This window comes from Podarcis liolepis (assembly GCF_965112155.1).
Source record: "Podarcis liolepis genome assembly, chromosome: 14".
In the NCBI taxonomy this organism is placed as follows: Eukaryota; Metazoa; Chordata; class Lepidosauria; order Squamata; family Lacertidae; genus Podarcis; species Podarcis liolepis.
The window spans coordinates 51,026,569-51,038,234 of NC_139569.1; the positions used below are offsets into that span (position 1 = coordinate 51,026,569).

General features: G+C 38.3%; 1 long non-coding RNA gene across 1 annotated transcript in view; it reads right to left on the reverse strand.

Annotated features, from left to right (window-relative positions):
* Positions 1-11,251, reverse strand: part of LOC310693704 — a 354,955-nt gene extending 343,704 nt beyond the window's left edge. The window contains exons 1-2 of the long non-coding RNA XR_014519347.1: positions 7,724-11,251; positions 2,332-7,065 (exon numbers count right to left, since the gene is read on the reverse strand). This is a non-coding gene — a long non-coding RNA (uncharacterized lncRNA). The remainder of the gene's footprint in view (positions 1-2,331; positions 7,066-7,723) is intronic.
* Between the last annotated feature and the right edge of the window lie 415 nt (positions 11,252-11,666).

The window sequence follows — 11,666 nt, forward strand, 5'->3', positions numbered from 1 at the left end:
ATCCATCCCATTACTGAGGCTCCTGTCACATCTAATGAAAAGGGAAGAAGAACTACATCGGTGTCATTAACCTAATGGCACCGCTCTAAGCCCTCGAAGTGACCCTCTTTTATTAGGAAAGTTCATCACTAGGAACGGCCTATATTTTTGGTTCTTCTCTTTAGCTCTAATATTTTTAGGTAAGCTAAGAAAATATTCACTCATAGCCACATCTCAGTTTACGTAGTGAACTTGGTTTCTGCATCCTCGAATAGAAAGTGCTTGAGACTCCTGTCTGTTCACCACTTGCACCCACATTAAAACGCCTGTTTGTGAAGTACTTTGTGGTAGCAATCAGTAATTGATCCTATAATTCAGTACAAAATGAAGTAAGAAGTGATACTTAGTATTAATTAATAATAAATTTTAAGTTTGGTGGGGCGGGGAGGCACACCAATATTACTTAAGAACAGCTCTTAATGAATCCAGCCTTGTAGTTCATGTATCTCTGAGAATGTGTAGTGTATCTGAATTGGTATCTCCTTTTCCCCCAGAGGAAGATGTGTCACCACACTTAAGGGTGCAGTCACACTGCAAGATGTTACAGTGGTGGTGCTGCCAAGCTGGTCCCCATTCTTTTATGGGAGGTCTACTCAAGAAAGAGGATCAGCTGTGTCATTAGTGCCGGCTGACTCTGCAGTGTTCTTGTCCAGCTTTGCCATTTATTTCAAAGCAGGGGGAAAGGGCGCCTCCCTAAGGGCCTCTTCTTCCCTTGCCTGTTCTGTGCTTCCAACTTAGAATTAAGGTGCAAAACAGATGTGGTTTGATGGCTGCTGTGTGGATTAGAACACAAGTAACCTTTGGTGTGGTTCACTCATAAGAATCTCAGATGTTCCAATTTTGTCCAATACTGTATGCCTTTTTATGTTTTTAGTTAATTGTGAAAAATCCTCCTGTTTCTTTGGCCAAAGAAATCTGTGGTACCAGATGGACTTATCTTTGATTGTATTTGTGAGAGAAAGAGAGAGAGAGAGAGAGAGAGAGAGAGAGAGAGAGAGAAGAGCAGGGGTGATGTTTTAAAAGATTAAGAAAGAAAATATTAGTGATTACTAATGCATTACTGTAGAACTAGCCTTTGGAATGCCTATAAATGATTCTCTAGGTGGAGGTAGGCATGAACCACTTGCTGCTAACAATTTATGCTTTTCCATTTTGATTCAAGTATACTATCTGAACAAAAAGCTTTTAAAAAAAACTTCACAAAGTTTTATAATATTTTTTTTAAATAGTCATCATCAGGAAAATACATTTTAGTGGACACAATAATTTCATATATTCACATGGTACTATAATTTTTTTAAAAAATACACAGAACTGAATGAAAATAAGTTTTGCCCAGATGATAGAAATGCTCTCATGAGTTGCTCAAATCAATACCCCACCTCCAAGAACTGTTTTCTGGCACCCATGCTCTAATCTGATCCTTGTTTACACCCTACTCTTAGAAATAATTCACTAAACATTATTTACTTAGGGTAGCACCTTACTCTGTGTAAGAATCTAATTATATAGCAGAGCATCTCAGAAAAATCTTAGCTCTGAGTGCCACTTTCCACCCCTAACATTTCATCTGCAGAAGTTAGGGGTGAGACCAGTGCCAATTGGACCTGGAATGAGGAGCCTCTAGAGTTCTGGAGATCAGTTTGGCTAGAGCCAGAGCTGGACTCTTAGTGGAGAGTCAAAAGATATTCACATTATTACTGCTTCTTTGACCAGGAAAGGGCAGAGGATCAAGCGCTGAGTCTTTATAACAGGCCTGGTGCTGACACTGAAGCTCAGGTGTCAATGTCAATACCTCTATTCCTCTGTGTGCCTGAATTTAACTTTAACTAAAGAGCAGTGTACAAACAATCATTGGTATCTCACTGGGCTAGATCTCCATTTCAAATTGTGCAGTTCTTGGTTCCTTCTGCCTGAGTCCTTGAAAACAGACATAACCCAGGATGAGTTAGCACATTCAAATTGCTGTGATTCTATCTAAACCACCACAAAATGGGAACCAAGGTAACAAAGAGGACATGGTCTGTGGGGTGATCCTTGCATTCCATGCTCAAAGTGTATAATGATCATTCCAAGCAAAAAGTGTGGGAATGTTCAAGGTGGCAGGAGAGGATATAGTGTTTATTAATATCCTTCCTAACTTGCGCTAGCTAGTTCCTTTATTTAGCAGAGTGCATTCCCCTTTACACAGCAGAAAACTAGTTGCAAACTCATGTGAGTTTCTTAAGACAATACGCAATTCAATCTGGCTTGTCCAGATTGAAATGTCTTCTAATATTTTCCTGGTAAGACCCCTTGAATCCCTCCTGAAAGAATAAAGACACCATAGTCTTATTCGTAAGCAATAAAAAGAGAGTTTACTCATGATCAGGCAGAGCACAGTGTAGTCCCTGAAGACAGACTTTAGGCTTAAAGTCACAAGCATATACAAACAGGTTTACCCCATATGTGGGTTGACCTAGTGACTGCAGTTAGCAGATCGGGAAGTTTGCAGGACGAAAGGAAGATGGAAAAGAGGGAGAGTGACAGCATGCCTTGACCTTTGACCAGGTCTGGAAAGGTCCCGCCCACCCACTAGTCACATGCAAGGAAGATGCTCCAGGCCAGGAAGAAGAGGAAGTTTTGACAGGCTGGACCAAACATTCCCTTGCTGTATGTATTGTATTTGACTGAATGTTGTATTTGACTGCTCCCAGTGGATTACATCCCACAAAAAGAAGTTGGCAATTATGAATGACCTCACCCTCGGTGTTTTTAGGATTTTGTTCCTGTCTGCCTTATCTGAAAAAGAGGCAAGTGTTTGAATGAAGCCTCCATAAAAAACTATATAATTTAAAAGGTCCTTCTCACTGGAAATTAAGTCAAAATATATAAGAAAATAAAAAAATTGTCCAGTAGCACCTTAGAGACCAACTAAGTTTGTTCTTGGTATAAGCTTTTGTGTGCTTTCATCTCTAAGGTGCTACTAGACAGTTTTTTAAATTTTCTTATATATTTCGACTGTGTCAGACCAACATAGCTACCTACCTGAATCTGGAAATTAAATGTTTATGAAACTTGTTGTTCCAGAAATTCCTTTTTTTTTTTAAGGCCAAAACGTGTTTTGCGTGAACTCCCTGTCTCCTCTTGTTCTCTCTCTTTCTCTCTCTCAATCTATATATATATAAACATGACTGCTGTTTCATCCAGCTCAGCATTTTCTTGGGTTGTGGGTTGGTCACTTGGTGGGTAACAAGTGGATATTGTAGACAATTCAGTATATAAAGGGCTAAGGGTTTGTGGGCAGTTAATTCCAAGTCAGGAAGGCTGGGCTGTGCAAAGACAAAATTTGATTGTTGAGATGGGAATTTGAGGCTTGTGTCAGAGCTTCTTTTGCGAAATATGACACAGTTCTCTGGGAAGTTCTCCTGCACAAGGGTTGTTGAATTGAACAGTTCTCTTTCACTGGAACTTTTCATTTCCTTGGGCTTGTGCATAAGGAGTCTGCCAATGGGCTGTGCCCTTTGTTTGGTATTTGAGAAGTACAAAACATGGAACAGTGGTTGAATGTAATAAGTGTTGCTAACTGTTCTGGGGTAAAGTGGTGTTTTTATAAATGAAAGAAAAAATGCTTTATGGTTTCAAATAAATTATAATTACTCTGCTAATAGGCATCAGAAAAAAATGTGTGTTGGGGGGAAAGTAAAAGGCTGTATAAATTGTTCAAGCGACTAATCCAAAACTTGTCAAAGAAAATATGCAAAATGTTTGACTTTTCTTTTGTCTATGGAACAAAGGGTCTAAGGGTTATTTCAAAATGGTATTTAAGCATTCTCATACTTTGTAATAATACATGAAAAAGTAGTATAGAAAAGGGCTAATGAATGAATAAAACATGATACACTTTGTGTTTACATATAAGTTGTGTTGTGTGTTGTAGGTGCTTCTAAGCAGGTCTGTGGAAAGTTTTGCGGGTGGTCCTAAGCCACAGCAAGCAAACATTTGGACTTGGTAGCAGAAGCCTCTCTCTGCCACTGCACTGCCCCAAGTCCAATCAGTTACTCATTCCTGTTCTTTCAAAGCAAAACAAACTTGTATTATTGCGCTCCTGGAATCCAGATAACAGACAAATCTAATTCAGCATGAGTTAAAATGTGTAATAAAGCACCCCTTGTCAGCTGAAATGGAGTTCTTGGGGGAAGGACTGGTGTAATATATCACAGATAATGTGTGTCTTAGGCTGCAATCCTTTACACACTTACCTGGGAATAAGCTCCACTGAGCTCTGTGAGACTTTGGATTAGATGTGTTTAGGATTGCAGGAATCAACAGTTCCTGTTCTGCACTCAGCTTCTCATGAAAACAAACATTTTGCCATTCCTACATTACAATATATTTGGTAAGCACAGCCATATGTTTCATAAAAGTCAGAGGTAGAAAAATTGATCAGTAGCTGTGTTTAGTTTCCCCTTTCTTTTCCTCACCACCCTGTGTATTTTGTGCACTTAACTTAATGTGGGTGGCCATTTAAATGCCTCTCTCCTTATGGAAAAAAAAAACAGGCATGAATGATCAATAGGAGTTTTATCACCAAGCAGGTGAAGGGCATCATAGTGATTTTGCTGGCAATGCTGTTCCTGCAATTTTGTGCAGAAAAAGCAGCAAGTGTTGTACAGAACACAGAGTTCAGCTTCCTGAGAATCTCAGCACCTTCTTTATCTCTCCCCACCCCCTTTTTATGGCTGCTGAAACAATATGCTTGAAACTCTGTTGGCTAGTCCTGCTAAAATCTCAGAAGCCAAAGAAGGAACTCTGTAACTGTAAACTCCTTACTGTGACTAGCAAAACCAGAAATATTTATGCAAAATAGTTTAAAAAATCAAAATCGAAAGAAATTACACAAATTTGTTAAATTTGCATAATTTATAGAAGGAGAATTCAGATTTTCTGGATGCAGAACTGAAATTGCATGAATGCAGATTTTCAGCCCTTTCAGCACAGAGTACATACAGTCCTCTTTAGAGTGAACATATGTATAAAGTTAAGCAAATTTATATTGACAGGTAAGAATCATCAATAACAATGGCACTAGAAGGCTGTATCTTCTGTTTTTAATGATTGTCTTGGCTGCTTTCCCTGTCATTTTATGGTAAGCAGCCCAATGTTTTTAACTTCTTTATCACACTTGTAATGGCATTGCCCCATTATGTTGACCATTGGACTGGAATAATGACAAGCTGTTGCACATGTAGTAAATGGGGAAGAGCTCGTGTTAAGAATGGAAGGCTCTTTAATGGTACAATTTGTCCCAGGAACAAAGTTATTCACTCATGGGAGCACTCATTTAAGACAAATGGGAGCCTTGCATTTTGTCAATAGGTGTTGATTACATTCTCTTCCCAATCCAAAATAATTAATACATTTCTAGTTCCAGAAACTGAGAATGTGATGTATTGAAATGTTGTAAATTGTATCATGAAATAATTGATTACAGTGGGGAGCCAGGGATTACTTCCTTTCCCTTGTATGGAAAAGTAGACATTATTGTGATGGCAGAACTACAATGGAAAAAATATTAGCTGACCTTGATTGCAAGTGGCTTTTCAGCTCAGAACACATTCAGTTTTTTTGTAGCGTACTCTGCAAAATAAGGACCTTTTATTTGAGAGTATGGCACACTTTGTAGAATTACTGCCCAATAAAACATGGTGTAGAGTTTAACTGACTTTAGTAACTTGTTGGCACATTTGCTTTTTTATGGACATGCTTGTTTTTTAAACAAAGGAAACAATAGTATACACACACACACACACACACCCCCCCAGGCATCCCCAGCCTTTGGCCCTCCCGATGTTTTGGCCTACAACTCCCATGATCCCTAGCTAACAGAACCAGTGGTCAGGGATGATGGGAATTGTAGTCCAAAACATCTGGAGGGCCAAAGGTTGGGATGCCTGATATACACCCACACCCATAAAGAAAGGTGTTTGTAAGTGCATTCTGTTTCTAGACATAAATGACTGTATTATGTTGCAATTTCCCAAGCCAAGTTTAAATTATAATATAAAGATTATTTTTATATTACTTTCAAAATATGCTACAAAGCAATATTTTGCACCTTTATTATAGAGAGTTGTCGTCATTTTAGTAGGTTCATCTGGGAAATGTAGTACTACTTTCTTGTGAAGAAAGCTTTGTAAATGTTAACAATACATTCTGAATGCTCATCGCCAGTGTCTGCCAGTGTCTGTTGAAGGTTGGAATACAGAATGATTTTTACTGAAAAGCTTTATATGGTGGTTTATATATTTTGGTAAAAATACATGTTCCCTGTTTTATTTCTTTATGGAATCCTCTTTTATAGGACATAAAACATTGAGGAGATTTTTAACAAGACTCAGCAAAATAATAATAATAAACAAAACATCATAACGAAAATCAAACTTGAGATTCTCCCCCTGCAAATTTCATGACAAAAGTGACCTGATGTTTTTGAAGCAAACTAAGATTGAATGTGAATATTTTTTCTGAATAGAACTATAATCACTTATAGAATATGCAGTTATTCTGGCCCATTGTCATCTCTTGGGAACAATTTCTGTAGATTTTTGCAGCACTACTAAAACCTGATATTCTTCTCATCTTGTTTAGACTAGGTTTAAAAAAAAGTGCTCACCACAATTAAGAAGTTTATTATAAAATTTTCAAATAGAAGATCTCTTCAGTTTTAGCAAAGATTCAAAAGCTCACTTCATCTTCTTCATTCTTATGATAGCGCTCCGTGTGGAAGATGGTCTCCTGAATGGGATGTCACATGGGTCACCCGAGGACTTGATGAACCTATCAAAACAAGCAGATCTCACCACAAAATCATCCCCCAACTCCCTCTAGTTAATAGAAAAATCTTCATCTTTCACTCTTTATCACAAATATAAGGCAATCTAGGTCCATATATGTGACATATGAAAGAATTAGATTCCTCAGTAGTAATGATGCATTATCTTCTTATGCAGAAATCTAAATGTTGCCAATAATGTTGACCACAAACTTGACATGAGCCAACAGTGTGACGCGGCAGCTAAAAATGCCAATGCAATTCTGGGCTGCATCAATAGGAGTATAGCATCTAGATCAAGGGAAGTAATAGTGCCACTGTATTCTGCTCTGGTCAGACCTCACCTGGAGTACTGTGTCCAGTTCTGGGCACCACAGTTCAAGAAGGACACTGACAAACTGGAACGTGTCCAGAGGAGGGCAACCAAAATGGTCAAAGGCCTGGAAACGATGCCTTATGAGGAACGGCTAAGGGAGCTGGGCATGTTTAGCCTGGAGAAGAGGAGGTGAAGGGGTGATATGATAGCCATGTTCAAATATATAAAAGGATGTCACATAGAGGAGGGAGAAAGGTTGTTTTCTGCTGCTCCAGAGAAGCGGACACGGAGCAATGGATCCAAACTACAAGAAAGAAGATTCCACCTAAACATTAGGAAGAACTTCCTGACAGTAAGAGCTGTTCGACAGTGGAATTTGCTGCCAAGGAGTGTGGTGGAGTCTCCTACTTTGGAGGTCTTTAAGCAGAGGCTTGACAACCATATGTCAGGAGTGCTCTGATGGTGTTTCCTGCTTGGCAGGGGGTTGGACTCGATGGCCCTTGTGGTCTATTCCAACTCTATGATTCTAATAAAATCATAATACAGCATATAACAGAAATAAACAAAAATCACCACAAATTTGAATTAACTGACATTGCAGTCAATTTAATATATGACTGAAACCATAGATTAGGAAAAAACCAAAAAGATTATATAAAGATTCCATAAAACAACAGTTTTGTTTCCACATTTGAATGTTGTGGTTCAGTTTCATTTCAGTTCTGTTTTTTCTGCTTTTAGGATCCCATGAACAGCAATGTTACCACCTTTTCTTTTACAAATAGCTAATCATAAGCGACAGCGTTGGTATTTTGTTTAACTTGGACCAATAATCTGCTTGAACACTTAATCTCCCACAACCTTCAACCTGGAAACGTGCAACACAGCAGATGGATTCCAAAATTGGGTGGGGGTCATTTAGGTCTGGATCAGTCTTCTTGAGTGTATTATTTATTCTAAGTACTTATATGGTGCCTTTCAGAGCAAAAACCTCCCAAGGCAGCTTACAATAAGTTTCATGCAAATACAAGACAATTGTCATATTTATCATAGAGACTTTCAGATGGAGCTCTGTCTAGGCAAGACGCAGAGAAGTGCCTCTGGTAGCCAGAAGGTGTGGGGCTCTCAACGGGAGCTGCTGCAGCGTCTTCCTCTCATGGCCCATTGATTCCCATCTGCATAGTTGTGTGTTCCCACCCACCTTCAGTGTGTCCTTGCTGCATTGCTTTCATATAAATTTCTGCAGACTGCTCATAGTCTGGTTAATTATATATTGCTATTCAGTTTCCTTAATTGTGTGTTGTTTGAAGATAATTTGTTTTGAAACCTATGACTCTTTGATGTCTACCAGAATGGTTGGAACCCTCAGTGAAAATGAATAAATGGAAGAGATTCCTAATAATTAGGTAGATCGTTCAGTATCTATAGCAACAAGGAATATTAGTGGAGGCAGAATTCTCAATATGAAAGGCCATCATCTCTTGTGCTCTTGACCAGATTCATGATAATTTTAGCTGTTATTCTGTTTAGTTGTGGGGAAATTTCTTCTTTGCAAAAACCTATTTTAAAGTGTGGAGGTGGATTGTATTTTGCAGTTTTATTCAAACAATTTGGAGAAAAAATTGGCTTTGTGTGGAGTATTAGTCTGAAAGACGTAAGAGAAACATACAGTAAAAGGTCAAGAACAGCAGCCCAGTAGTTTCATTTAAAAATTTTTAATTGCCATCTATGACAAAGAGAGCCTGATTTCCGGATGCCAGTCATTTTAATGAAGCTGCTTCTCCAGAAGTCATTGAAGAAAGACTTGAGAGTGTTTGCACTTTTCCAGCATGAAAAGTGTGTCACTTGGTCATAATTTTAAAAGCTATTTTGATTCAAAATGGAGGCTTAAGGTTGGCCCCTGTCGTTAGGGATGTTGGGACAGTGTAGCAAGAGAGATTTAGAGACCCTTCCCTCAAGACAGGACACTGCTTCCATAGGAGAACGCATTTGCATCCAAAAGTCATGTCTAAATTTATCATTCATGTGCCTATATTTGCTGAGAGACAGGTGTCTAACTTCTAGTGCTGCAAGCGAATATTTGCCTTACATCTTGCCACCACCAAGACAGATGTGTGCGTTGTAGTTGGCTTAGCACACTTCCACAACTCTTTCAATAACTTTGTTATTGAACTTTGAAAAGGTAATGTGAAAAGTGCTCCATAGCAGTTTCACTTATGTCTTGAGTAGAAACGTAACGTTATTCAGTGAACAGTGAAGGAGGGTCAGATTCAGTCTCAGGCCCTTGAGAAACACTTGCTAACCAGACTTAGGCCAACCCTCTGCTAATCCTGGGGCTATCTGGATGGTGGAGTCAGACCTAGAAGTGACTGTCTGACTACAATATCCAGTGTGGGTATCAGAATTCATAGGAAAAAATATAAACTTGATCAATAGAATTCCTTTTTCATATACCACATTTGCCATGGCAGCAATGTGATGCTGTAAAAAGCTCCCTTGAAAATATGCCTTCAGTTCAATTTAAACTGTTGAAAGATTAGTGTTTTTTTCTGTTTATTTGCTACCTTGTTAACAAATAATATATCCCACCTTTCATAGGTGCTATAGGGCTGATGCCCCCTCAATATTTGTAGGCAGGGGGCTGAGCAACCCCCCCCCCATTGAGTGGGCAGAGGAGGCACCCTCCTACAAATGTTGAGGGGGCATCAGCCCTATTCTCTTTGTACTTCCCACCCCCCTCAACTGTTCTTCATGACAGATTCCTAGTAATACTGGTCTGAGAGTCTCCATGTACACTTATCACCAAAGTTTTTTTTCACTTTATGCAAGAGGAGTGTTTTTTACAGTGACCAATGGTCTTTGCAAATGTATAAACGAAATGCAGAATGCAAAAAAAAAAAATGTCCCTTGGTTCTTTTAGAGCAATATTTGACCATATCCTCAGAATATTAGCCTAATGGATAATTTTGCTATTCTGTAAAATTTTATACTTTCAGCATTGTATTGCAACAAAATACATTAAAACGACTAGAAGAACAACTTGTGCATAAATATTAATCCAGGCAAAGGAGTTTGGTTGGTTTTCCTTTTTCTCTTGAGCCCTTATCCTAAACATTTATCATTGTTGCTGTTGTTTTTCTTAATTTATTTACTGCTTAAAGCCTAGTTGCTTGTTTTTTTTAAAAAAAGTCAGTACAGCATCAATGAATCCCTGTGAATGTCTAAGCTATACTCGTAAGTTGGCCCCTAATTATGCATTTATTTTCTGCTACATGTCATTGGATTAAACCCGTTAAATGGTTGCAGTTCATGTTTATAGCAAAAGGTGGAATCCAAAGAGCTACTTTAGGCAAACCGTGGACTTAGGCATGGCTCATGGAATTTTTTCCCCTCTGAATGACAGACGCCTTCACACAATATCACAAGCTGCTTTTGAAACTTTCCTCAGTTTCTAAAGTGGAATACCATGCAGCATTGGGAGCTGATGTTTACGTAACAAAAGTCCAAGACTTCCTTGGATCTGTGGATCTGCTCCTGTGCAGCTCTTTGTATCCTGTCCAGAGTTTTAGTTTTTTAATTTACCCACCATATAATATTTAAAGTGATTGTTACAAGAAACAGGACCAGTAAGTAACTTGAACAGGTAACAAACGTTTCTCTTCTTATTGGATATGTACGTCCTTGAAATTTTTTCTACGTGCAATCTTCCTTCCAGTTAAAATTAAATGTTATTTTTATATGCTCCATTCTTTGACTAAGAAGATGTGTAAGGGCCATTTTTAGCAGTTGGGTTGTTGTTTTGTAAAGTATGAAAGCATTAAACCAATTTTTTGCAATAGTTACTATTAAATATGGCTTCTGTTATGACTTCCAGTTATGACTGTCACTCTTTTTCTAGAACTGTAATTAATTTCTTTTATGAAAGAATTCTACAAGTTACTGATAGCTCTGTAATCTGTGTGACTGGCTCCTCCATTGTTTGGAACAGAGGGTAGCTCTGATAGCTATTCAATAAAATAAACTTATTTGTAAAATAGCAGTTTGTCTGAATTTTTGTGTAAAACTTTGCCATATTTCTCCTTGCTCCACTGTTTTTTGATAATTGATAATTTGATAATCATATGCCTTGTAAATAATTAATCAATTCATTAAACTGAAATTTCATTTTTCAGAAACATCACCATAGCTTTTTGAGATTTTGAAGGATATGTGAGATAACTGACAGTGACAGAACCCATGTTTTGCAGGCATAAGATCCAAATTTATTATTCAATATCACTAGCTAAAAAGATCTCAGCTGGGCTAGGAGAGACTTGTGCTGAGGGATCTGACACTAGACAGTAGTGGACTAGATGGACTAAGGGTCTGGCTCTGTGCAAGAGTCCTCCTGTTCAAGAAGGAAGTTTATTCTAAAGCAGCACTTGCAGTAGAGTGAGCGATGCAACGGAACTGCATCACTCCTATTCACAAAACTGCATCTCAGGTTTAGGAAGGGAA